We start from the raw sequence: 23,722 nt of genomic DNA on the forward strand, positions 1-23,722 counted from the left end.
TTTGGTGCCACGATTTTGGAATGAACTTCCCTCCCCCAGTGTTTAGCTGCAAAGTGTTTGAGTAAAGAATGCTAAATTACATGCAAGTCACATTAAGAACAATCAGTCTCATGTAATAGGGAATCTAATAGTTCATAAATGAGATGCAAATTCGTTTTTACGGGTGCACTATAATAAGCCAATTATTTCAGAGCTCTTCAATTATGCACTTTCAAAAAGCCAAATTGCTTAAAAAAAATTTTTTTAAGAAGCTTTAGGTTTTTCCATAGCTTACAAGGAAAAGAAAATATATCTGCCTTGCAAGCAACAACAACAAAAAAAAACCACCACCAAAACGCAACCCCAAAAAACATCATGCCAAGTTGCAAGCAGGCACAACACACAAACATAAAAGAATAAGCCAGCTGGCAAACCCCAGACATCGCAGACATGCAGACAACAGACCTCTGTGTCCCCACCAATTACAGACACCCGGGAACCTACAGCACACTGGGCTAAGTACGACAATGTCCTAGATTATCATCGGGAATTCTCAAGAGCAGCCCTGGTTTACCCTGCTCGCAGGCAGTGACGGCATTGCAGCTTGATGGCAATGTCTTACTGCCATCCAAACGGCCCTTTGTCACTTTCAGCACTCAGATCCTGGAAAGATATTTTTTTCCTTCGGAAAAAGAATCAACACTGAGATGTTCTTCCTGAACCCCCTGCACTGTTGTTCTTTGAAGAAACTGGGGACAGGAGAACGTATGTGTCAGTTTGGTTAAAAAAACCCAACTAATTGGAAAGATTACGCAAAGGGAGAACCATCGTCAGCTGTGCATTCTGTAAAAAAAGTGAAATAATGCAAGAATGTAACCAGGTTCTCTCTGACCTGTATGGTAACACAAAATGCAACCCACAGCAATTCAGCCCTAAGTTTGACTTAATATTTTTTCAAAGTTAAAGCCCCATTTGGAGAAATTTGACAAAACAAAAGCAAACCACTGCCTTCCAATTGGTGGCACAATTTCACTGAAATCTTCGTTTCTTCAGTTTTATTGCTGATGATTACTGAAGAGGGAAACAAAAGCATAACCAGTTCTGAACCAGAGATTGCATGAAGGAGCAAACCTCTCTTCATGATTTTATGCCTTTTTAAGGCTTCTGCTGCACTGATTGCTATATGCAGTGTTGTTCTCCACGGCACCTCACTACTGAACCTTGGCAGCTGGTGAGACATGGCTTCCTTTTGGTCTGTGATTTTCAACGGGGACAAAAGACTTAGAATATTATATGCACAACTCCTATCTCTAATACAACCCTTTTTAATTCACAGAGCCACAAAACACTTTACAGGTGTGGATCACAAACTGAACAACAATCAGAGTTGTTCAGGTCTTGGCCACACAACAATAATGAACTCAGTGTTAACATGATCGTAATGCGCAGTGCTGACCTCCATTTCTGCTACTCACCATCCTTCTTTATGCTGCTATTATTACTCATATTGTGGCCTCAAGAACAAGGAATTTTGATAAACTGTTAATACAGAACTCGGGCACTGTCCCAGTGAGGCTATAAAGTGCTGGACTCCTGCCCGATCTTTCTTGTTACCATTTAACCTTTTTCCATACAACAAATGCACATACATTAACTGAGGAAAGGACCTCCCTTTCTGTATAATGAATAGTTGCATTTTTCAGCCTTTGCTTGCAAAGTGTTTGGACCAAATAAAATGTGCACGCAGAAGTAAAAGCGCTATGAGAAATGGTAATTGCAGTGTAATGTAACCTGTACCACTCCCCAAAGGCTGCCACCACCGCTGCACAGGCTACGAGGCCAGCGGGCACTCAGGTACCCTCAGCGCTTGTTTATCCGTCCTGGGCTGCCGAGGTGACTTGTAGCAAGCGCGATGCTGATATCCACTGGCCCAAGTCACGCTGTCCCTCAGAAACGCCTTCTCCTGCACCACAGGCATTCAGAGCATCCGGAGCAGCCTCTCTCAAGGGTGCCACAACAGGAAAGCAAGAAATATATCCAGAAAAGTTAAGCTGGGACTCATATACAGAGGCCATATCCTAGACTGAACCAATTCTTATTCCTGGAAAATTTACACAAGCTTTCAGGCACATAAGCTCTTCTTTTCAGACCTGAAACAGAAGCAGCAAACTTGAAATCTGTTCTGTGCAATTGCTCTCCGGTTGTCTTTGTTTTTCAGAATTCAAGTAGGCTTACATGTCTTCAGCATATCAGCCAGGCGAGCAAAAGATACAGACTCTATCTGGATATCTTGTCTTAGTGCAACTTGACCACCAAAACTGTTAGATGGGGTTTTCTACCACCACAGAGATCTGTTTGAAGTCCTACAGAGTTACAGGATGGTGAAAGGCAGGAAAACTGACTTCTCCCCCCTCCTCTCCATGCCCATTGTAAGCCTTGATCAGGTTTGGTACCAGGCCTAGCGGAGCAAGGCTTGGTCTGACATCTCTGCCAAATCTTCCTGGACAGAACATCCTGACAGACCAAGTCACTGAGTAGCAGCAAAAGAGGCAATAAAGATAAATTATAACACAGCCTTCAATACTGTTGAAATTTTCTATAATTAATATAAAACTGACATCCAGATTTAGAATTAGTTGTTTAGCTTTGAAAATTCTTTTGACTAAGGCTTAGAACAATGAACATCAGAGTTTGAACACATGCCTATCCAAATCCACACGTACTGTTTAAAATTGGAAAATTATCCTCATTTTAACAAAAACTGTACTCAAAAACCAGAAATACAAAAAAATGTTGTGAAGCATCTAACATCTGGATCAGGACTTTTGTGACTAGAAACTGCAAAAGACTCAGAGGTACCTTTTGAGAAGGATATCACTTAGCAAAGCTGTCTTGAAAGCAGCCAGCTGACCTTCTGGGACAGAATAATTTTAATAGTATTCTGGCCTTGTAATGCTGTAAACTATATTGTGAATACATATATCAGTCTTCAGTAAGAAGCTTAATAATAAATTAGTTATTTTTTTTCCTTTAGCGAAAAGGCAGTGCAAGCCATAGCTTTATTTACAAAAGGTTAAGCATTCCTTTAATTGGATTGCTGGCATTTAAGTGTGCAGCAGAATATCCTTCAGCAGTGTCCCTTTTATTTGTGACTGGAGAAGTGCCTAGAGAAATGCCAAGGGAAGATTTCATTTTAATAAAAAAGAGAAGCTTAGGATCCCTTTGGAGGCTTATGTTACATCTCAAAACTACCATGAACTAATGAATTTAATCTAAAAGGTCCCCAACCACAGGACTGAAGAGAAATTGCAATGCGGGCGTAGCTTGACCAAGCTGGCTTGCTTTGGATGTTTGCAGTTGTATCTTTGTAACTCTACATTATGTTATGCATACAAACACAAACCTCTGAAGCTTTTAGTCATTTAAAAGATATTTTAAAATGAGAAATATGGTTGCCCTACAGCATCCTACAGACACTTCAAAGAAGCATTTGTGTCAGAGACTTGCACGTAAATAGAGCAAAAGAAAAATCCACAGCCCCTCCTCCTCCAAGTCACTGCTTTGGAAAAAAATCACATGCCAAAAATTGTACTGCCTGGAAGAAAAATAGCCCCTTGTTGGCTCATATGGGGGTCAAGCCAAGGACCCAATTCTGCATGGGGCTGGAAGCTGAGTGCACTCAGCACTGCTAGGCTGAGTTATTTTCTCACAGTTATTATATGCACGGTATGGAAGTCTCCAGGGAGAGTGGCTAATGTACGCTTTGCCTCCCTAGAAAGTAGGGTGGGAATTTACGAGGAAAGAAAATAGGGTCTATAAATTACACAAGGGACCTTTAAATAGAGGTATAGGTTTCATTACTGGAGCATGTTACTGGATGGGCAAAATTAAAAACAACTTCTAGAAAGTGGATTGCATTTAACTTTCCATTTGGGGGAAAAGAAAAAGAGAAACCATTTCAAACACAGCCTCAATTAACCAGGCAAGCTAAAGTATGAGGGCAAGTTTGCATTGTCAGTAACCAACATCTAAGTTACCATCCACCAGGTACCTCTACTTTAACATTACATTTTTCTTTCTAAAATGTGATAATTAGAACATTGCCTTAATGCTACGATGAATTTCAGAGCCAAAATTTACTTACTAACACTTTAGAGAGTATGAGTCTCTCATGCCTGGTGCAGTGGTTGACCTCTTAATATGCTGCAGCTGAAGAGACCTAGGAGAGAAGAGGCACCACTGGGGAAGAACGTGAGCAAGGACAATCCTGCCCCAGACTTTCCTAGCTCTGCCAGGATGAAGCGCAGCAGCCAGCCTTCCCCACCTATAGACCATCCCAGAATCCTGCACTCCTGAAACCCCTTACCCCATCAGGCCCACCTTGCCAGGTGGCAGAAACAAAGTTTTCTCTCCAGAAACAAAGGTTTGCCCCTTACTATACCTACAGTCTTAAAGTATTTCAACATAAAGAACAGCAGTAGTTCCAGGCATGCCAGCTCCTTTCTCTCCAGATACCAAAGCTTCCAGCCAGCATCAAACAACCTAGGAGAAACTTTCCTATCCTACAGATTTCCAGTCTTGCTCTACTGTTTAAATTCACAGCTCCCGTGCTTAGCTGACACCCCCACTTAATGAAAAAGTGAGTATTATGCCTTTGTCATGGTACAAAAAAGATGGAGAAATAACTGTGAGTAATCTAACAATCCAGAAACCAGAAGGCACATCAAAAGAATCCACAATTACATTAAAGCCATTGTTCATTATTTTCAAGTCACTAATGGAGTTTTTAAAAATTTGCAGTTTGCAGCCCTGAACTTTATGATTCTAGCATTGTACTTGAAGAGAGGAAGTCTCACCAGTCCGAAAAATCAAGATGCAGGTTTCTTTCCACCACCTTCACATAGATCTGGTGGCACTCAGACTTTCTTGGAGTGGAATAATGCAAATTTGAACAGAACACATTCATGTGTCTATTCCATCACACTGACACTTTGAAAAGATATCCTGAGAAAGGAAAAAAAATATTTCAATTTTTTTAAAATAGCATTTCACTCCAAAATGCTTATTGTTTTTAATCATGGATACAATATTTAAAACTACTTGAGGCAAAAATAAAATGTCTCATTTAAGGTTAGGCAAAGCATTCATTCAGCCTCAAAAACAATTTTTTCCCCTTAATTATTTTGTTTTCTCAGTCCTTCTAAACCAACGCTTCTGGTTTGATCTGGAATGAAAACAAATCTTTAGCAAGACACTTATTCATGCAGGGTCTATCCTCCTGTCCGGCTGTAATTCCATGTCCAGCTCACGCAAGTGGCAGCTTCCTTCTTGGGGGACAAAGTCAGTGAGGAAAAAAAGCCTGGCAATATCAGCTTTGGTTTCTTTTATTCTGTAGCCACATCTTTGTTCTTTGAGTCATGATTATTTGACTCTAGTCACCACATTCTGTACTGGATTTTGCATTTAATGAGGTTGCAGGCTGCTGCTTTCCACTATTATCCTTAATCAAGTTTTATTGATTACTGGGACGCAGCATCAGTAGAGAGAACATTACAAACAAATGGAAAAGCTGCCCAGAAGCTACTGGTATGCTTTTTGTGCTCTAGAAAAAAACCCACCCAATGTTAAAAAATAATGTCATTGCCTCTCCCATTCAATCCCGTGTGCTCCTTGCTGTGCACTCCCTGCAAGATATTCCAATGATCCTGCGCTATGATGTAACCCTGTAATCCTGACACTCCCTTGCTGAAAACCTGCTTGATGTGGGGAGACCGAACACACATGTATGCAGATGCTGAGCAAAGAGCTAGAGGCAGGAGGATCACTCATTCTCAATTTGATGTTGGCAGGTAAAAAACATGTTATTTTATACAGCCTCTCTCCCACTCACACCAATGTGCAGAAGGCTGAAGAAAAGGCTGGTGAAACACAAGGGTTATTTATCTTGCAGTTATCTATAAGCAACTCAATCATCTAAGAGTTAATGGCATAGAAATCACCTGGCCAGGTACTATCGTGGGTAACATGCTTGCGGAAAGGTAACTCATCAGAAAAAGTGACCAGTTATTCTCATTATGGAGGATTAAATGAAAATGTATTTAGTATTCTACTTTAAAATCCATGGGTAAAATCAGATACATTATAAATCCTTCATGAATGGCAGCGTACGTATTATCAAGGTAATGATAGAACAAAAAATAAGATAATTGAAGAATTTAAGATCACAATATAGTCGTGCCTGAGGGACTGAGCTAATTAAAAAAAAACCCTCTGCTATTTCTTAAACATTCATTATTATTTAGAATGGATGTTTGAATGAAAGCAGGGTAACAGCAGTGACCCATACTGACACGTGCATTTCCATGAACAGTGTTGTGAAAGGAAATGAGTTTGTTTGCAAGCCAGGATCCCATTAAACGCTGCAACCTGTTTAGATACAGGTTCTATCTCAGATTATCACACCATTCTTCAAACTCTTCCCATTCTTTTGTAGGTAAAAATTGCAATTTCCCAAGACAGTTCGAAGTAACCAGAGTTACTGCTACTCTGCCTCTACCACTTTCAACTCTTCTCTTTATTACTAAGGATTACTTTTGCCATGGGATGTTCTGTGCCTTTTAAAAACATTTTTCAAAGAAAGCACGGTTGAACTCTTGATTTCTTGATCATAAGATTCCCTACTGTATTGCATAAGATTAATGACTAACTGTTTTCTATGAAGAACAAACACATAACAAAGGGTCGTCTGCACAGAGTGGAATAAAACCTTACTTAATTTCATGTCATTTAAGTCCCTCTCGTGCCATGAAGGAAATGGATCTCTCCCTGTGCACCTAAGCAGAGATACACAATTAATAGTCAAGAACAGGGAAATAGAACTCTACATTTCTCCTTCATGCAATTACAGCGATCTAAGAAGCATAATCATACCTATGCAGTACCAATCATTACAGGAGATAAAGTAGCCAGATTTAAATAAATTAACTAGTTAAGTGCATGTCAAATGTACCAAAATCCTTATCATTATATTGATTGTTTCATCGACCTCTACGCCCTTTCTTAAGCTTCTGGTTGTTGTAGTGAAGAAAAAAATTTCAGTCTGTAGTGCTTGCAGACCGCAGATACTACGTGTTCCTTCCTACAACACTCTCGGATGGTGATGACGTTACCCAAAGAGGAACATCGGTGAAGAGGACACTGCTGGTATTCCCAGACAGCAACTTCCATGGACGTGCCCAGCCTAGATTTAAACTACAGTGTGTGAGAAGCACTTGTAGAAGACAGACCAATGCAGAGCTTCCCATCACTACAGACCTGGCCCTGAGCAAACCACCACTGCGGAGCCCTGTGTGTGCACTGCAGCCCAGATCCATCGGTGTAAGCCCACAGCCATGCTTCACCTGGGTATGGAGTGGGGCTTAGAAAGCTGAAAAGAAAGCTGAAAAGAAAGCAGAGCGTGTGCGGTTTGGAGACCACTGCAGTCTTCAAAGGTCTTGTCCTATACTTGGATGTCTTATAATTAGGTACTACCCAGCGCTGCAAGCAAAGAGCACCTTGCTCACAGCTTTGCATTACTTGTTAACACAGGTCCCCAGCCTTTCCTGGAGCTCCCCGGTGCCTCTGCAGTGGAAGTGAACATCTGAGTTTCATTAAATGGGGGACATTTTTTAGCTGTCCACATTATGAGAGACAGCAAGGCAGAGCTTAATCAGGCATGGACTGTGAATGTTTTCCAGCTGGTACCACTCATGCTCAGCACTAGATTATTTTGTTACATTTCTCTGCCCTTTGTTACTCTTTGTTCAGAGATGGTGGGATGGAATTTACCATATCTTTAAAGTGTCATTTAGTGATACAGCTGCAATGCTCATGTGCTTATCTTCTGGTTTGCAGCTTTTTTTTTTTTCTTCTGCTTTGTTTTTCTTACAATGTACATGTATTAGTAGCTTTCTCTTGAATTTGCTTTTTTAATGTGTGCGTTAATTCCTAAATTACAATGTGTCATATCCTTTCAACTGCTCATGAATGCCTTTGTAACTATGATATTTTATGGCAATTTAACTGTGGAGATTACAAATAAAATTATCAGCTAAAAACAGAATGATTAGTAAACCAAGATAAATGCTGTGAATTAATCATCATTTCATACATTGTACCAAGGTTTTAAATTTTCACATTAATATAGCAGATGCAAACTGTTGAGGTGAAAACAGTTGTAGCAATTTTAACTGTACAGTATCAGTCCTTAAACACAAAATACCCCAGAGATTGGAAATTTTTAGCTAACCTTTCACTCACAAATACTTCAGAGAACAATATCCATTTTTTAGCAGGTACTTGCCAAATCGCCACACAACAGTTATTCTGTCAGTTCCTATTCTTTGATTTTTTGGGGTTGATGTGTTGGAGAAGGTACCAATGACACAGCACGCACTGCAGCAACTGCCTCCTTTGGTCAGATTGGAAAGAATGAGTTACTTGCCTGCAAGCCTTGTTAGGACAGGACACGCTGCTCCTTCTCAGTTTATGCAACATTTGACCCAGGGGACAGTTTCTCACTTAGGAAAAGGGCCTCACGTGTGAAGGAAGCATTTTCTCCTGCAAAATACTGGAGGGAAATCTCTTAATATTAAAAGTTAACAGATGCATACCCTGATATCCTCTAACACGAAACATGCACACAACCATATTCCTCCCATCTCCAAATACAGAAACACACACACTCCCTCCACATTTTAAATTACACAGCATTGGCTCAGCTAGACAGAAAATGTGCAGGGTTACTCCCAGACAAAGATTAATCTTTCTTTGATATATTCAATACTTCACATGCTCCACATTATCTGGTGAGTATATATGCCTTGCCTTCAAGAATGTGATGTACTATGCCATACATCATTGTCTAATTTATTGAGTGCACCTTTGCAGCATGCACTGTACATCCCTGCCCAGGGTCAGGATCACATGCCAATCTTCAGTCTTGCTTTTCCCAGCCCAGGGGCTCCTCTGAGCGCCAATACTGCTATGGTGTGTACAGCCAGCTCTGTCTGCACCGCTCACCTGCACAGGCCAACACTGCTTTTTTCAGGGCAGGTGTACAATCAGCGTAAGGCTGAACCCAAAACAATCCATGACACTTGTTAAAAGCAATATCCTGGGAAAGACATTAAGTAATAGGAAAGATGGTACCCCAGCAGGAGCCACTGGAACACGCAAAGCACCTGGACCTACATCCTCAGACACCGGCACCCGAACACAGACTCTCCTAGCTTTATTTTACAGAATGAAAATCCAGCTGGGGCAGTTGAGTTTGCCATTTGCTGCACTGACCTACGGGTATGACAGCTGTCTTTTAAAGATGAGGAAACTGAGAGGCAGAAAGATGACCCTGACTCACCCAAATCAGCTGCATCTTCAGAGAGCCTTCCATGGAAATGGAGCAGAAAGCTCTTTGCATTCCTCTCAAGACACCTGCTGTGCCCAGCACTCTTCCAAGAGGTGCTAACAGCCTATATGGTTAGAAATGGGAGGAGGGAAAAACAAACAGATACGAATACAGATTTCTTCTACGTGCAATTCAGTTTATTACTCTGAAGACCTGGGGCTTCAGCAGTGCAGCAGCCTGGAGTAACGTCTTACAGTTCTTTGCTATAACCACAGAACAATTAGCCTTGTGTCATGTAATGGACACAATGCATAATGGTGTGATTAAAAAGACTAACCCCACATATGCCTTGTTCTTCGGTGTAGATACGAGCATTGTCATCTACAGCTGCACTTAAATGGAAGCATACTGCATAAATATTGATACTTGCTGTGATTAATATTGCTATTTATATTAGCAATGAATTGGGTTCACATAAAAATAATTAGCACAGCATGCCTGGGTATTATTTGCTCCTAATTATATCACAGTTCATTTCACCAACAGCAATGTGTCACCAAGTCAATAACAACCAATGATTAATACACAGAATGTATTACCTTCAAATAATACCCTGTGTAACTCCCTGTGTTATGATGGAATACTATTAGGAAGTCCCTGGATAATTGCTTCAGGTGAGTTCTGGAGTGGAGTTACTAATACTGACATAAACTGCAAATGCAAGGATAAAACCCCCAGGTGTTACTCAGCATTTCTGTTTTTCATTTTCTTGCCTGTATTCTTTTTTCCATTATTTCCTTTCACACATCAAGAGTCAAGGGTAACTGGGTGCACCAAGGCATCAGCACTACCATTCTGCAACTTGTCACCCGCAGCAGTCCTACCCCTCGGTCTGGGAGCAAGCCGGTGTCATCCAAATTACCCCATTACAGAGCAACCAGAGCCACTCCATCACCACCCCGAGAGCTCTAGATACTCTCTCAGAAAACACCTCGCAGAACAGACGGACTCAGGCAATTATGTCCCAATCACACCACCCAGGCAGCAGCATAAATATAACAAACATGTAATAAACCCAGCCAACAAAATCATCCCCAGAGTCCGCCTCCTACATCTGCCCAGCCTCACTCATCTCCCAACTCCCTTGAGCAAGTCATTTAACCACTCTCTTTGCCATCTGGAAAGCTGGGACATTGCTGCTGCTACAGTACTCACAGCTTATCAGGACACTCTGTTTACTGGAGTTTGTGAAGAAAACTGAGATTCTAGGATGAGATGAGTTGTCACGGGCTCTATTCTGCAAGATGCTGGCTCTGGCCCGGATCCAGCAAAGCACTTAAGCACTTGGTTATCCCTTAAAAAAATAGAGCAACCTTTCCACTAACTGTATCACAGAAAATATATTCAAAAAAGCCTAAAACAAAGCTTAGATTAAATAGGGCAATTTAATACAAGTGCTGATTCCAAGTCACAAGAAGAATGGTTTCATGTTGCTCCCAAAAGCAGTTTTTTCACTTTTGGCTTCTGATGGCACCTGCAACATTTAAACAGATGAAAACAGTCACATGTCAAAGTTGGAATCAAGAACTCTGAAGGATAAAGAGTCACAGATCATTTTAAGACAGCAAATACAAACTTCTCTTTGCTCATCACTTATTAGTTAAGACAAACTTGGATGTAAGTTAATACTTCTTGCCAATAACTGTCAAACATGCAGCCAGCTAACAAATATTGAATATCCCACTGTATATCGCACACCCATAAATCAACCCGGCCAGTATTACCACACTGCGGATCTTTACGGTGTGCTACTGCCCCCGTGTGCAACACACACTCCTAACAGCAGCCCTAAGACTGAGAAATGCTATCTTGGTTTTCATTATTACAGAGCTGGCAGAGTGTCGGAGATAAAATATCCTGGTTCCCTGCAGCTGAAAAAGAGAAAAAAAAATAATCAGGTGAATATTTTAGCGCAGGGATGTCTGGCTTTTTCTTAACCTGTTAATGTCAGGACAGCACTGTCCCTTTTCATTTATTCTCTAACAACTTTATACATCTAGAACAGACATTTCTAACAATCTTGTTGCAGCATAGAAAACAATGGAACTTGAGACACTTGGGTGATTTTTTTCAGAACAGTTCAACTCTTATTTAGGTACAAAAATAATCAACAGTTGAAAGTTTTCAACTACATTACCTGAAGTGCTTTTAAACATGATGCTGAGCATCATGCAGAGCCTGGCACAGCTCTAGAAATGCCTCAGTGATGGGCACAAATACCCAGTAAGAGAGAAAACGTACAACTCTCCACAGAGGCAACAGAAACTCTCAGCTCTGATCAATCTCTATGTAGCAAAGGTTTCTTTCCAAGCAGAAAGCAAGACTTTTCAGCTGCTGCTCACCCAGTGATCTCCATCTGCAGACACAGCTAAAAGTAAAAATCCAGATAAAGTCAAGGAATAAAAAAAAAAAAACCTTAAGAAAAAAACCACGTGAATCATTTAATTTTTCTTTCAACCAAAACCAATACTTTTAGCCTTAAGTGTTAATAACAATGTCAAATGACAACAAAGCAGCCCACTTTATTGTTTTGAGAACGTTAAAAAAGGGCACACTGAAATTAATCAAAAAAGGAAATTACTGCAAAAAATCCACTACCTTCTCTTGCCTACAAATCCAGTTTTATAATCAGCGTTTTTTGATTAAAAATAACATAATGGCAAAAATTCTCAACAGCTGTACTTGGTACCTTGAGAAATGAGCTACTCAGCAAGTACTTCATTTAATTTATGAGAAGAAAAATGAAGTGGCTAAAATTTGCTTCTCTTACTTTCTAAACACCTATTTCTCCCACCTAATGTAAATGAAAGCAGAGCCCATGCTCCCACAGCTGCCCCAGCTCCACTGTCATCGCCAGTCTCAGCAGGCTTGTCCCCAGCAGTGGCCCTGCAAACCAGAGGGCAAAGGGGACACAGACACTTCCCATGTTCAGAGCATCACTTGGCTCCCACTCCTGGGAGACTGGCCCAAGCCATGTGCCAAACACTGTTTGTGCCAATCTCCCAGGTGCAGTCCCATTTACAGCATATTTTTAATGAGTTGAGAATCAGTACAGAGCTGTCCTCCTCCCCCAGATTCCCAGGATTTAAGTACACGAACTGCCGTCCCTGCAGCTGAAGCTTTGTTGTTGGGGTTATCACTCTGGCCGACTGCACATCCTCGATCGGCCAAGGCAGCACCAGCATGCAAGGGCAAGTGCTCAACAAGGCCCCGTGTCCCCAGTTTTTCTTAGGACACTGGATGACCTATCTCTTATTCCCAAGTCATAGGCACTTGCCTTTTTTCCAGCAGCAGATAGGGACCGAGGAATCCCCTGTTTGCATTTGTGATCCTTTTCAAAAAGGAATCAGACCACTTGCACTACCTTCCAATGAAGTCCACAGAGCCCTGGGCACCTATGGGCTTGTTCCAAGGGAGCCACTAAAATAACTAAGAAAAGGACATTTTCTTTACCCACAGGCTGTAGAGTAACTTGCACCTATACAGGAATGCTTTTAGAGGTTACATTGGAAAAGAACGAAAAGTATTATTCTACTAAAACAGCCTTATATCCTCAGTTCAGGCCATGGGGGAAGATCTTTAACAGTCACCTTGAGTGCATCAGTGTCAGTGCTCCGAGAGCGAGCGCCCCAAGCTGAGCTTCTGGAAATACTGCAAAAACTATTGCATTTGGAGTTCATACTATAGAAATTAAGTTGCAGCTATTCTGCAGGAGAATCCAGAGCGCCAGCCCCAGACAGGTTACACCAGAAATGGTGGTGTGCCTCACGGCCAGCTCACCAGCACCTTCCCGGCTGATGTGACCTACAAGGGACCAAAGGAAGCAGAGGCTGATCCCAGCATCACACCTCCTCCTGCTTATGCCAAAGGCATAAACCCACGGAAAACAGGTGCATTTGAAAGCTCCGAAACAGACCCTCATCTTCTGGCCAGCTCTTACCTTAGCTAGAGAGTATCTCAGGTGGCAACAGGCCTCTCTGCGCCCTTTCCACCCAGCAGGAATATTCCTCTATATTCCCATTTCGCTTACAGACTCTTATCTTTCACGATGAATTAACCCTTTGATTGCAAGATTAATTTCCCAATGGAAAGTGCACACCTAGAGACAGTCAAAGTGATAATGAAGACCAACACGTCTGCCAGGTAGAAGCAACAGCCTGATGGATCGCTGCAGAACGTTTCAAGACATGCAGTCCACCGCCTCCACCATTCAGACACACATACAGCAGGAAAGACAAATGATACATGGTTACCCACAGAACTTTATTAGCACATTCCGGTTTATGAAAATATGCAGGCTAAGCTTTTTCAGTTTTCTTCTTTTTTTTAAATAAGATATTTTCCACTAACAAAACTGATTTTTAAGTATGGAACAGTCATTTGCCAGGTTTTCAAAGCCATCTGTTTTCAAAGCCTACCTTCCTTGTTGTTTACCACAGGCTGTCTATCTGTTTTAACAACCTCCACTGGGATTTCACATACCTCATTATGCAAAATCACTACTTATGCATTCACTCCAGCACTTGTCTAACTAATCTGCACTCATAACACCTTCCATAGAAGATGCAGCATCCGTCTTCAGAGGCTGCAGATCAAAAACAATAGTAGCTGGTGTCGTAGCAAGACAAAACATAGCCTCCTGTGTATTACTGTTGTGATACAGGCCTAATCTAAGACTGCTCAGAGCTGCTCAAGTATAATAAAAAAATATCATATCACAAGAGATTTTGTATCATATACAAGATAAAAAGCATCTATTTTTAATGTTGAGACTTACTCTTTTCTTCGTCAAGAGGATTCTAAGTATTCTGGTCTCCCACTCCTCATCCCTGGCAATCTGATGAGCACCCTCACCCGCCTCGGAAGTTCTCCAGAACCTGCTGTTGAGTTCATCCCAGGCAGCACACGCTTTTCTTGCCAGGTTTCCATTTGTAACAGGCAGCCCTGACACCTGACAGAGCTTAAGCTGCTGTTCACAGCCTCCCTCTGCCTCCGCTCCACCCTTCCTCCAGGTATGTCCTATAATCAGCGGATCACTGACAACAATAGACCTTCCAAACTGCTTTGGTCTACGGTGGCAGTGCCTGCTTGGGGACCCTTTAGCCACACATCATTGATACCATCCATCACATTAAGAGCTTGCTGGGGGATGCTTTAATTCACGGATTATTAACACAATAGACTATAATGTCTGGTGCCATTATGGCTGGCTGTGTCACAGAACATCCTCAGGTAGGTTAAAAACCAAAGACAGAGGAAGGGAGAGGAAAATTCTCTCTACTGGCATATTAGATCCACTGTATATAGTATTCTCCAAATATTTTTTTTAAAATCAGATTTTATTAACATTATTTTCTTAAAATTAATTCAATAGCTCATCTTCCTTGGAAAATACAGCCACTATCTCTGTTTCTCTGTATACTGCAAAATTTGAGAGCTAAATGTAAATGTAAAAGCTGCCATTCTTACATCTTTAAAACACATCTCTAAATCACAGCTGCAATGACACTGCTATGGTAAGATTTAACTTCAAAATTCAAAAAGACAAAGTGACTTTAAATTATGTTTATTTTACATGGGGAAGCAAGGGGAATTCCTGTTGAGCAAAGCACAAGAGATTGAAGCTAGCAACAGAAGACAGTGAGATTTCATGGTTGAGTTATGATTTCCCAGAAAAAAACAAAATACAACAGCCCTATAAAAGGCTTTTCATTTATGAAACTGAAGGCATTTTCTGAGTGAGGTAAGCACCACATCACTATCACATTTCACACACAAAAAAAGAGACTGGAAATAAAATCAGGGGGTAGACCTTTGCAAAAATGTGGACGTACAGTTCTGGCTGCACCTGAACTATGTGCAAACATTAAAGCCATCAACCCTGCTGCCCTCAGCTCCATGTCCTACCCCAGGACGCTACTGCATCAGTCTCAAAGCACTCCTCCAGGTCACTCCTTTTGCATAACACAGCAGCAGCAACATATTCCAGGATCAGGGACTTCCAGGTCAGGGCCTCACTCACCACACTGGGTAGCAAAGGTGATGTGAAGAGAAGCTGCCCGCTTAGACAGGCATTGGCAGCAAAACAGAGGCAGAAAACAAGGGCCGGCTGAAGGTGGTTTTAACAGCCAGTTTGGGATCTGGCTGAGATTTTAGCTGAAACTGCATCCAGCAGGGCCAGACAGCGTTGCCACAAATCTGCCAACGCCTCGTAGCAGCCTTGGTCCCCTTGAAATCAAAATGGGCTTTTCATGGAGTGAGACTCCAGAAGAGAACTACCTGTGATGTCCATGCTCGTATCTCATAGCACAACAGCGACAAACCCAGATTCAGTATGTGTATTTCTTTGTGTCTTTGTTTTCCTTAGACACAAAATGGAAAGCATACTATTCACTCACTGTTGCAAAACATTTTATGATTAAATATGCTTTTGTTTATAACAACCATTATATTGGGAAAAACTGAATTTATATAGCTGCATTAGCATTTTTAGATTCTTTGTAAGAAAAAAAAAATCACTTAAACATATTATTTGGAAACACTAATTAAGTTTGTATACACCTGTATTATACATCTCCACTATAGCATAAATTACTGTTTCTTTCCCCTGCATTTGCTTTACTTGGCTGGTCTATTGTTCTCCACAGTGCAAGTTCAACAAGTACTTGTATTTTGCTAGGTGAACACCTCTTTTACTGTCGGGTGACACAACTCTGCCAGCAAAGATGTTCACAGTAACAGCTCCACAGGCTTGATCTGCCCTGTATGCTTGCGAAACGTGTCAGGCCCATCATTAGGATTAAACACTGTCAGGCACTAACATCAGGAGACAGCAGGTATGGATCAGGATTATGCTGGGGTAGGCACTGGATAAATAGGGAATAAAGAGCAGGCCTTGCACAAAGTTGTCCAAATGATTTATATGAATGCCAGCTACAAATAGGATCAGATTAACTTTCAGCTTCGGTAAATTACTAGTTTCAGTGGAACCAAATCCTCTGCTTCTACAGACTGCTAGAAATAGCAAGCTAGCTATCCAAGACACGTTACAATTAAAACACTTCAGAATAGTGGTTAGGTGGCCCTAGGGCAAAACCCCATCAGTTTAGATTACAGGTCAGATAGCTAGCACAGACCTGTTAAATGTTTGGATTTAAACTAATACACTCATCAGGAACAGTCATATTCTTCACTGCACAGCTGGTTTTCAAAACAGCACAGAGCAGCAGAAAGCATCTTAGCACTGTTCTTAAATATTCCTTTTTAGCTCACTCACAGTGTAAGTTAGAAAACTGTTAGAATGGGAATCAGAACTGCATTAAACAAACAACAGAAGTCAAGCTGCTGGAGACAAACATTACATAAAACAAACATCCTGTAAAAAAATGAAAGATGTGGTGTCAGGAGCCTCAGCTCAGTGCTGTCTGAAGTGTTAAAAGAGCAGGCGCTGTGACACCAAGGGAGGTGGAGCACTCAGCTGGGAGCCCAGGCATCCCCAGCACAGGGGCCAGGGCAGCTGGTTAGGGCTCTGAGGAGGTGTGTGTGCTCCGCATTGTACAAACTCTCAGAGGTGTAGTTACCCAAGCAGCAGCAACTCCTCCTCCTGAGTTGATTCATGCTGATTCTGTGGTAGAGAAAGGCATCACTGAGCGTGCTGCACCGCATGCCCCATCGCTGCCCTTGGCACGGGCCAGGTCCTGCTACTCCCCTTTTCAGCACACGTTTTGCATAAGGCAGGGGCAGGAATAACCAAGTAAGGTGCCAGCCAGCATAACCGGTTTGCAGAACCAAACCATTTTGATCATAAAGTGGCCAGAGGAGGGAGGCGCATCCCTCAAATGTACTGCTGGCGCTACAGCAATAGGAACTTAGGGTTTTTTTAAGTTTAATGTGAGATTCCTGTCAACATTTATTTAACAAGCACTCACTCCCCATCTCCTCTTTGACCCCTGAAGCATTCCTCATTCCAATATTTAACCACCACACTAAAACAAAATACCAAAGGGTCCAAAGTATAGCACAGAAGATGGATATAAATATCTGTCCTTTTGCTTCTAATGGAGCTTGAAATTAACACCACTTTTCTATTTCATCACCATTTTTCAGAGCGTTTAAATTTTTTAGGACAAAGACCGCTTCCTCTTCCTCCTAGGTCTGCACAATTGTGAGGGTAAAAAGATGGGTCTTGACTACTGCAGAGATGATCAGAGGAGACACAAAGACTGCTTACAAAATACTGCCATATTGGAAAGCACAGAGAGAATGCAGGAGATATTTAATATATATGTATAAATTGAAAGATAGTTCTCTGCAGTTTTTAACCATTTCCAAGCAGAGTAACCTTCAGTATACTACTTTTAAAATCTTCACTAAATCATCAAGTGGCAAAGATTAAGCTATAAAATGCAGTTACTGAGCAAACTCCAGGAGTCAGGGTCACAGATGAGCCTTAGAATAAAGTCTGGCAGCAACCGTTGGGGAGAAACCAGATAAAACATTTTGCTCATCTGTCGGGGCACTTTCGACTCCCATGACCACAAGGCCTAACAGCCTCCCAACTCTACTCTGTACATCCTCATCCTCAGCTAGAAGAGCCTCCACTGCCATTTTGCAAAGGGAAAAACTACGAAGATTATACTATGCTGCACTAATCCAACCTACAGTAACACTACAACACCTCTCCTACAAGTATCTGCAAAGCATGGAAGATGGGGAAGTTCTCAAAACCCTTAGAGCACACAGGGAGCTTAAGTCCCATTGAACCATCAAGGATTTGTGCTCTCAAGTCAGATAACTTGTTTTAGCTGCAGCCTTGTAGGGGCTTCTCTGCCCCAAAAAGGCTGCCGAAGCCTCCCCTGCTCCTACACATCCCTCACAGCCAGCCTTGACAGTATGAGGTGAGCTAGAGAATACTTGCTGCTTACACTGCCCGCTTCCCTGCACGCCTGGGGCTAGCTTTTCAAAACCTCAAGGACCTACATCCAAAAGCTTAGAATCCAGTCACAATCTCATAAGTCACTATGTTTAAATAAACTAATAAAAAATACCAATATTCAGTAATCTTTCTTCCCTGGATAAGTCTAAACCCAGAGAAAGTGCTCCCTGATTTCTCTTTGCAAAGTGTGATCAACCAAATCTAAAGACTCCTGAATACGCTGGCGTAGGTTGGTGGCCACAGACAAGTTACCAGCACTAGTAGGAAGAAGCACTGGTGATTCACTGGAGAAACCTCGTGGCAAAGGGGTACAGCACATTTGATGTGCTCATTTTTGATACTAATAAACACTCCGGTTTCCTAACAGCCCTTCAGAACCTTCCAGTGTCAGAAACCTGGCACCAAGACTGAACCTATGACGTGTTCATATTTAAATCTTGACATCATAGGAATTTATTAATTAGACAGATGTGGGTTTGGATGAATGTTTTTGCCCCAGTTTAGTTCTAGAAATGAGTGGTCTGAAACTGCCAGCATTAATATGATGCCTTTATTGTGTAATTTAAATTTGGATTTTGCAGCAAAGCTGCAGAGAATTTAATTGACTCCTTTTATAGCTTAACTCTCAGCTACAACATCAATATTAGAAGAGGAAATGTCATTTCTAATTTAACTTAATTTTTAAAGAACATGTTTCTGTAACCTTTGGTATGTAATATCTTCTTATTTTAATTGAAAAACATCTCTTTTAAGTGATAAAGTAGGCTAATTTGAAAGCTGATATTCAGTTAACCTACATTTTCAAAGTAAACAAGCACTTTTCACATAAATGGAGGCCATCAGTCAGCTTTGGTCTAATTCCTCTGAACTCAAAAATATTACCCCAGAAAGGAAGTAGCTAAAAAACATTCTATGCAGATTTGAACTGGGGTCTTTGTGTAGGCAAAGACAGCTGCTGTCACCACAAACCATGCCACCAGTGCGTGGTGTTCTCTCAATTTCAGGGACTGTGGGCATATTTATGATTTTTAAAAAGCCAACATTCTACCCTGGGATTAGAAGCTATACATTAGCTGACTTCAATTAAAATATTTAAGCTTGGGGTTTAAATCATGCTAGCAGCTGAAGCCCAAATTCCTTGCTTCTAAGGTTCTGGTCCCATGCGAATATGTAATGCACCATGATAAAGAACAGGGAAGCAAAATCAGAACATATGTGATTTTAAAAGCACACTGCAACCATTTTAAAACTAATTATCTCTTCCCAAAAACCTAAAGAAGGGATAAAACCTCCCACTCTAAAGCCTAACTGGACTCCATCCAGTCCCCTTAGCCCAGGAATTCAAAACATGAATGCTGCCCTTCTCTAAAACCTAAACTTCTTGTTAGATTTCTCCTAGCTATATCCTTTGGGTTAAGATGGCAGCCTTAAAATGGATATTTAATGAACATAACATGAAGTAAGCTCACATCAAGTTTTGATGAAAAATTCTAGTCTAACCTTTTCTATGCTTTTGCAGTTACTGCCTCTCTCAGTTCCAATTTTCTCTCCTTTATTAACAATTGCCTTTAAATAACGTAACCATAGCAATGCTTTTCAACCTTGATGTCTTTTGTTTAGTTTGCTTGAAGACGAAGTCACAACATAATTTTCATCAACAACTCTTATGACAAACTTAATTTCAAGACTAAGACATTCTCTCAAGTGAGGTATGAGAGACAGGGGGTTTCCACAGAAAATAATAATTTACCTTTAGCTGTAAAGAAATAGAACACACAGTGTCTGGTAGTACAACATTCTTACCTCAATAATGGAGCTGATTTGAATTCTCCTAAAATTTTTCAGTCTCCAGACAGATACATACAGCGAAACAGAGGAAGAATGTGAATTACACTCTGTTGTTAGCAGTTCCTTAATGTCTGTGATAGGACAGAGCTCACAGGGTCATAAACCACACTATATGCCCATGTACTTCCCATGTACCAATGGCAACAAGTCAGCAAAAACAAGCTTGAAAGATCAGTAAAAGACTATTATAGGGGTCAAAGGATTTTATTAGCCATTTCATTGGCTTTGATAAAAATGCAAAAGACCTCTAGCAATAAGTACATTAAATTAAAAAAAACCAAACAAACAACAATTCAGCTGCATTTTTTCAGGCATGGCATAAAGTGGTTACATATAAACTCTCCTTCCATGTGGCTCCATGTACCACGCAGAATCTTGAGAGGTTTGAGAGAGCTGTGCTTGTACTTGGTCCTGGCTACACATGCGTACTCCTTACAAATCCATTATGTAACATGCAGTACCTATAATCACAATCTTACTTAAAAATTGTGTTCCTAACAAATTTTGGCAAAAAATATACTTAGGATTCTAACCTACAGAGTAGACCACACAGCTGAAATATACCGCAGATCTCCACCAAGAATATTTTGGATTAAACTGTAAGAGTGGAAATGCTACCAGAGGAAAAAATTAATTGTAACAATATAGAAGTCTGTTTTATTTAAAAACACCTTGCTGGTTACCTCCAAACTAAAGGTCACCATGGGAATGTATAAACATTCTTCAGTCATCTTTTCACTCCCTTGAGGCTGTACCAGTCTTAGCACACAGACATGGTCCTACAGAAACTGAACCATCACTTCAGTTCTGTGTCAGTTCACCAACTGGACTCCAGCCTAGTTCTACCGACCATAAAGCAGAAACACCTTGCCTTTGACAGAGCAGGAATGTTCCTTCAAACTCTTCCTACTTCTCCTACAGGTGCTACGTTGTTAGGTCACACAAACACCTACACTCAGATCTAACAAGCCACGGTCCTTGCGAACCGCTCATGTACATAAATCAACTTGTGATTAAATGCATGCAGACCCAGGAAGTGAAAATCTTTTATAATATTGGTTATGCCCAAGAAAAATTAATTTTAAACTAAAGGGGCACTATTTCCAGCTTATTGTTGGAAAGATGGACCCACTGCATGTTTTAGTACTCTTTTCACCTGAAATTAATACTATCACATTATCATTCTGCTCTGATCTTTCTTCAAAGACTCTTTCCTGACCTCCAGAAGACCCCTGTTCAGTGTTACTCTCATCCTTCAGACCAGTCACAGGATTCTCCTACACACTTGCAGGCCTCCTCTCTTTTCAGATTACTCATCACAGTAAACTAAAATCTACTGAAAGTACTAGGCTTTGTACAGACTTTGGATCAGACCTCCACACTGGCAGCAAAACCTATATGACATATCTAACAGTCTGGACAAAATTTTCCTGTAGTTTTTCCAAGGAAAGAGAGATCCAATGGCTCTTTCCAAAGGGATTTGTTTCTCACTCCTGCTAGTAAAATGCTTACTACTGTGTAGGCTGCACAAAATATTTTGCTAAGGCAACTTGCTCTTGCCAGTTGAGACCTCAGTGTTTAATCATAATACACAATCATCCACAATACACATGGGCTGCTACTACATTTCATGATTGCATGCAAAACACTGAACCCAGCTACTGCAACATTTATATTTATTTCGCTTTTTTCCCTGCAACGTCCCTACTTCTCTCTTGTATGTCACATTTTTACCTTCAAGCAAAAGTGCTAAGTACATTTAAGACTGGTAATTGCCCAGGCCTGTATTTTTTAAAAAATAAATCAGATTTTCTGCTGTTACAGACCATTTCTCTCATCTCCCTCCCTCTGGCAACAGCAACTGCAAATGGAAAGCTGATACACCAAAGCTGGTTTCCTGCGACAAAGCTCAGTGCCAGGCATTGTTCTAGCAGCATGTACCTGCTCGACTGTGTTCACATTTAGTGTTTCTGAATGCTTTCCTTCCCTCCATGGTGACAGCTCTGAACAACCACCCTCTTACCATACTCGCCAAACCTCTAATTCTGCTACTGCCACAGTTATCTTAATCAACAGGTCAAAGGCACAAGCTCTCAGCAAACAACTGAAGCTAAATACCAGCCTCCCTGGTGTGAAGCGGCTTCCCACCATCTCCTTTTCCTTTTACCTTCCATTGAAAAATCTTGAGAATCTTGCTTGCGCTCTGCAGATGTTTGCATCTCTCCCCTCTCCCACTGGTCAAAATCTGGTTTGCTTTAAAGAACTGTAAGGATGAAAGGAAAATAAAAGTCAGACTGTGGAACTTAGCTCTGCTCCTTCCCTGCCTCTCTGGAGAACCTCAGTAGCACTGATCCTTCTGCAGTGGCGGGTGCTTAGCACCTGCATGAATACGGAGTATGTACAGAGGGGGAAATGTTCTCCTGTTTTGGAACTCTTGCAAGGCTCGTTGCTAAATCATGGCCTGCAAGCTTGCTTCAGCCTGAGGGAAAACAAAACAAAACAAAAAAACATGCCTTCTCCCCGAGAATCGCACAAAGTGCCTGCAAAAAGCATCACAAGCTGAGCTGAGATGGCCTGAGGCCACCATCTGATGCTGGATTTTGGCTTTTGCCAGGCCTGTCGCAAAGAGGACTGAACATGTTGCCTTTTACTGGAGACAGCGGGACAGAAGCTTTCCCAGTTTGCCAATCCCAAACATATCTGGCATTTCCCTCAAACCACCTGCACTTGAATGTTCAGGAACTAAGCTAAGGAAAAGCATTGCCTAATTTGCAGTATTGCTCACAGTAAACAATCTCAAGATTAAAAGTTTTTTTAAAAATGTGGTGGGTTGACCCTGGCTGAAGGTGGGTGCCCACCAAAGCTACCCTATCACTCCCCTCCTCAGCTGGACAGGGGGGAGAAAACACAAGGAAAGACTCGTGGGTCAAGATAAGGACAGGGAGATCACTCAGCAATTACCATCACGGGCAAAACAGACTCGCCTTGGGAAAAAATTAATTTATTGCCAATCAAATCAGAGCAGCATAGTAAGAACTAAACCCAAATGTAAAACCCACCTTCCCCCCAGCCCTCCCTTTTTCCTGGGCGCCGCTTCACTCCCGACGCCTCTCCCCGTTCCCGCCAGCGGCGCAGGGGACGGGAATGGGGCTGGGGTCAGCCCCTCACACGCCGTCTCTGCTGCCCCGTCCCCCGCACGCTGCCCCACTCCAGCGTGGGGTCCCTGCCCCGGGAGCCAGCCCTGCGCCCCCTGCTCCCACAGGAGCCCTTCCCACGGGAGCGTCCCTCAGGAGCTTCCCCGGGGGGTCCCCGCGGGGTCCCCAGCCCTGCCCCAGCCCGGGCTCCTCTCCCCATGGGCCACGGGCCCTGCCAGGGGCTGCCCCAGCGCTGCTGCCCGCGGGTCACGGCCTCCGTGGGGCTGGCAGCTGGCTGGCATCGGCTCCATCAGGCACGGGGGAAGCTTCTGGCAGCTCCTCACAGAAGCCACTTGCATGGCCTCCTGCCACCAAAACCTT

At 41.9% G+C, this 23,722-nt stretch overlaps 2 long non-coding RNA genes across 6 annotated transcripts in view; both read right to left on the reverse strand.

The window, feature by feature from the left end:
* The window catches only part of LOC106631224 (uncharacterized), a 317,186-nt gene extending 310,359 nt beyond the window's left edge, over window positions 1-6,827 (reverse strand). Inside the window, exons 1-2 of the long non-coding RNA XR_008732814.1 lie at window positions 6,751-6,827; window positions 4,836-4,983 (exon numbers count right to left, since the gene is read on the reverse strand). This is a non-coding gene — a long non-coding RNA (uncharacterized LOC106631224). The remainder of the gene's footprint in view (window positions 1-4,835; window positions 4,984-6,750) is intronic.
* Window positions 6,828-8,460: 1,633 nt separating this feature from the next.
* LOC114016009 (uncharacterized) overlaps window positions 8,461-23,722 on the reverse strand; it is a 41,755-nt gene continuing 26,493 nt past the window's right edge. For 3 of the 5 annotated variants that reach the window (XR_008730626.1, XR_003560254.2, XR_008730629.1), the window contains 3 exons: window positions 10,580-22,470; window positions 9,377-9,488; window positions 8,461-8,587 (listed from right to left, as the gene is read on the reverse strand). This is a non-coding gene — a long non-coding RNA (uncharacterized LOC114016009). The remainder of the gene's footprint in view (window positions 8,588-9,376; window positions 9,489-10,579; window positions 22,471-23,722) is intronic. The other 2 variants (XR_008730627.1, XR_008730628.1) reach the window with 2 other exon arrangements.

The sequence above is a fragment of the Falco cherrug genome, chromosome 1, assembly GCF_023634085.1.
Source record: "Falco cherrug isolate bFalChe1 chromosome 1, bFalChe1.pri, whole genome shotgun sequence".
NCBI classification, from domain to species: domain Eukaryota; kingdom Metazoa; phylum Chordata; class Aves; order Falconiformes; family Falconidae; genus Falco; species Falco cherrug.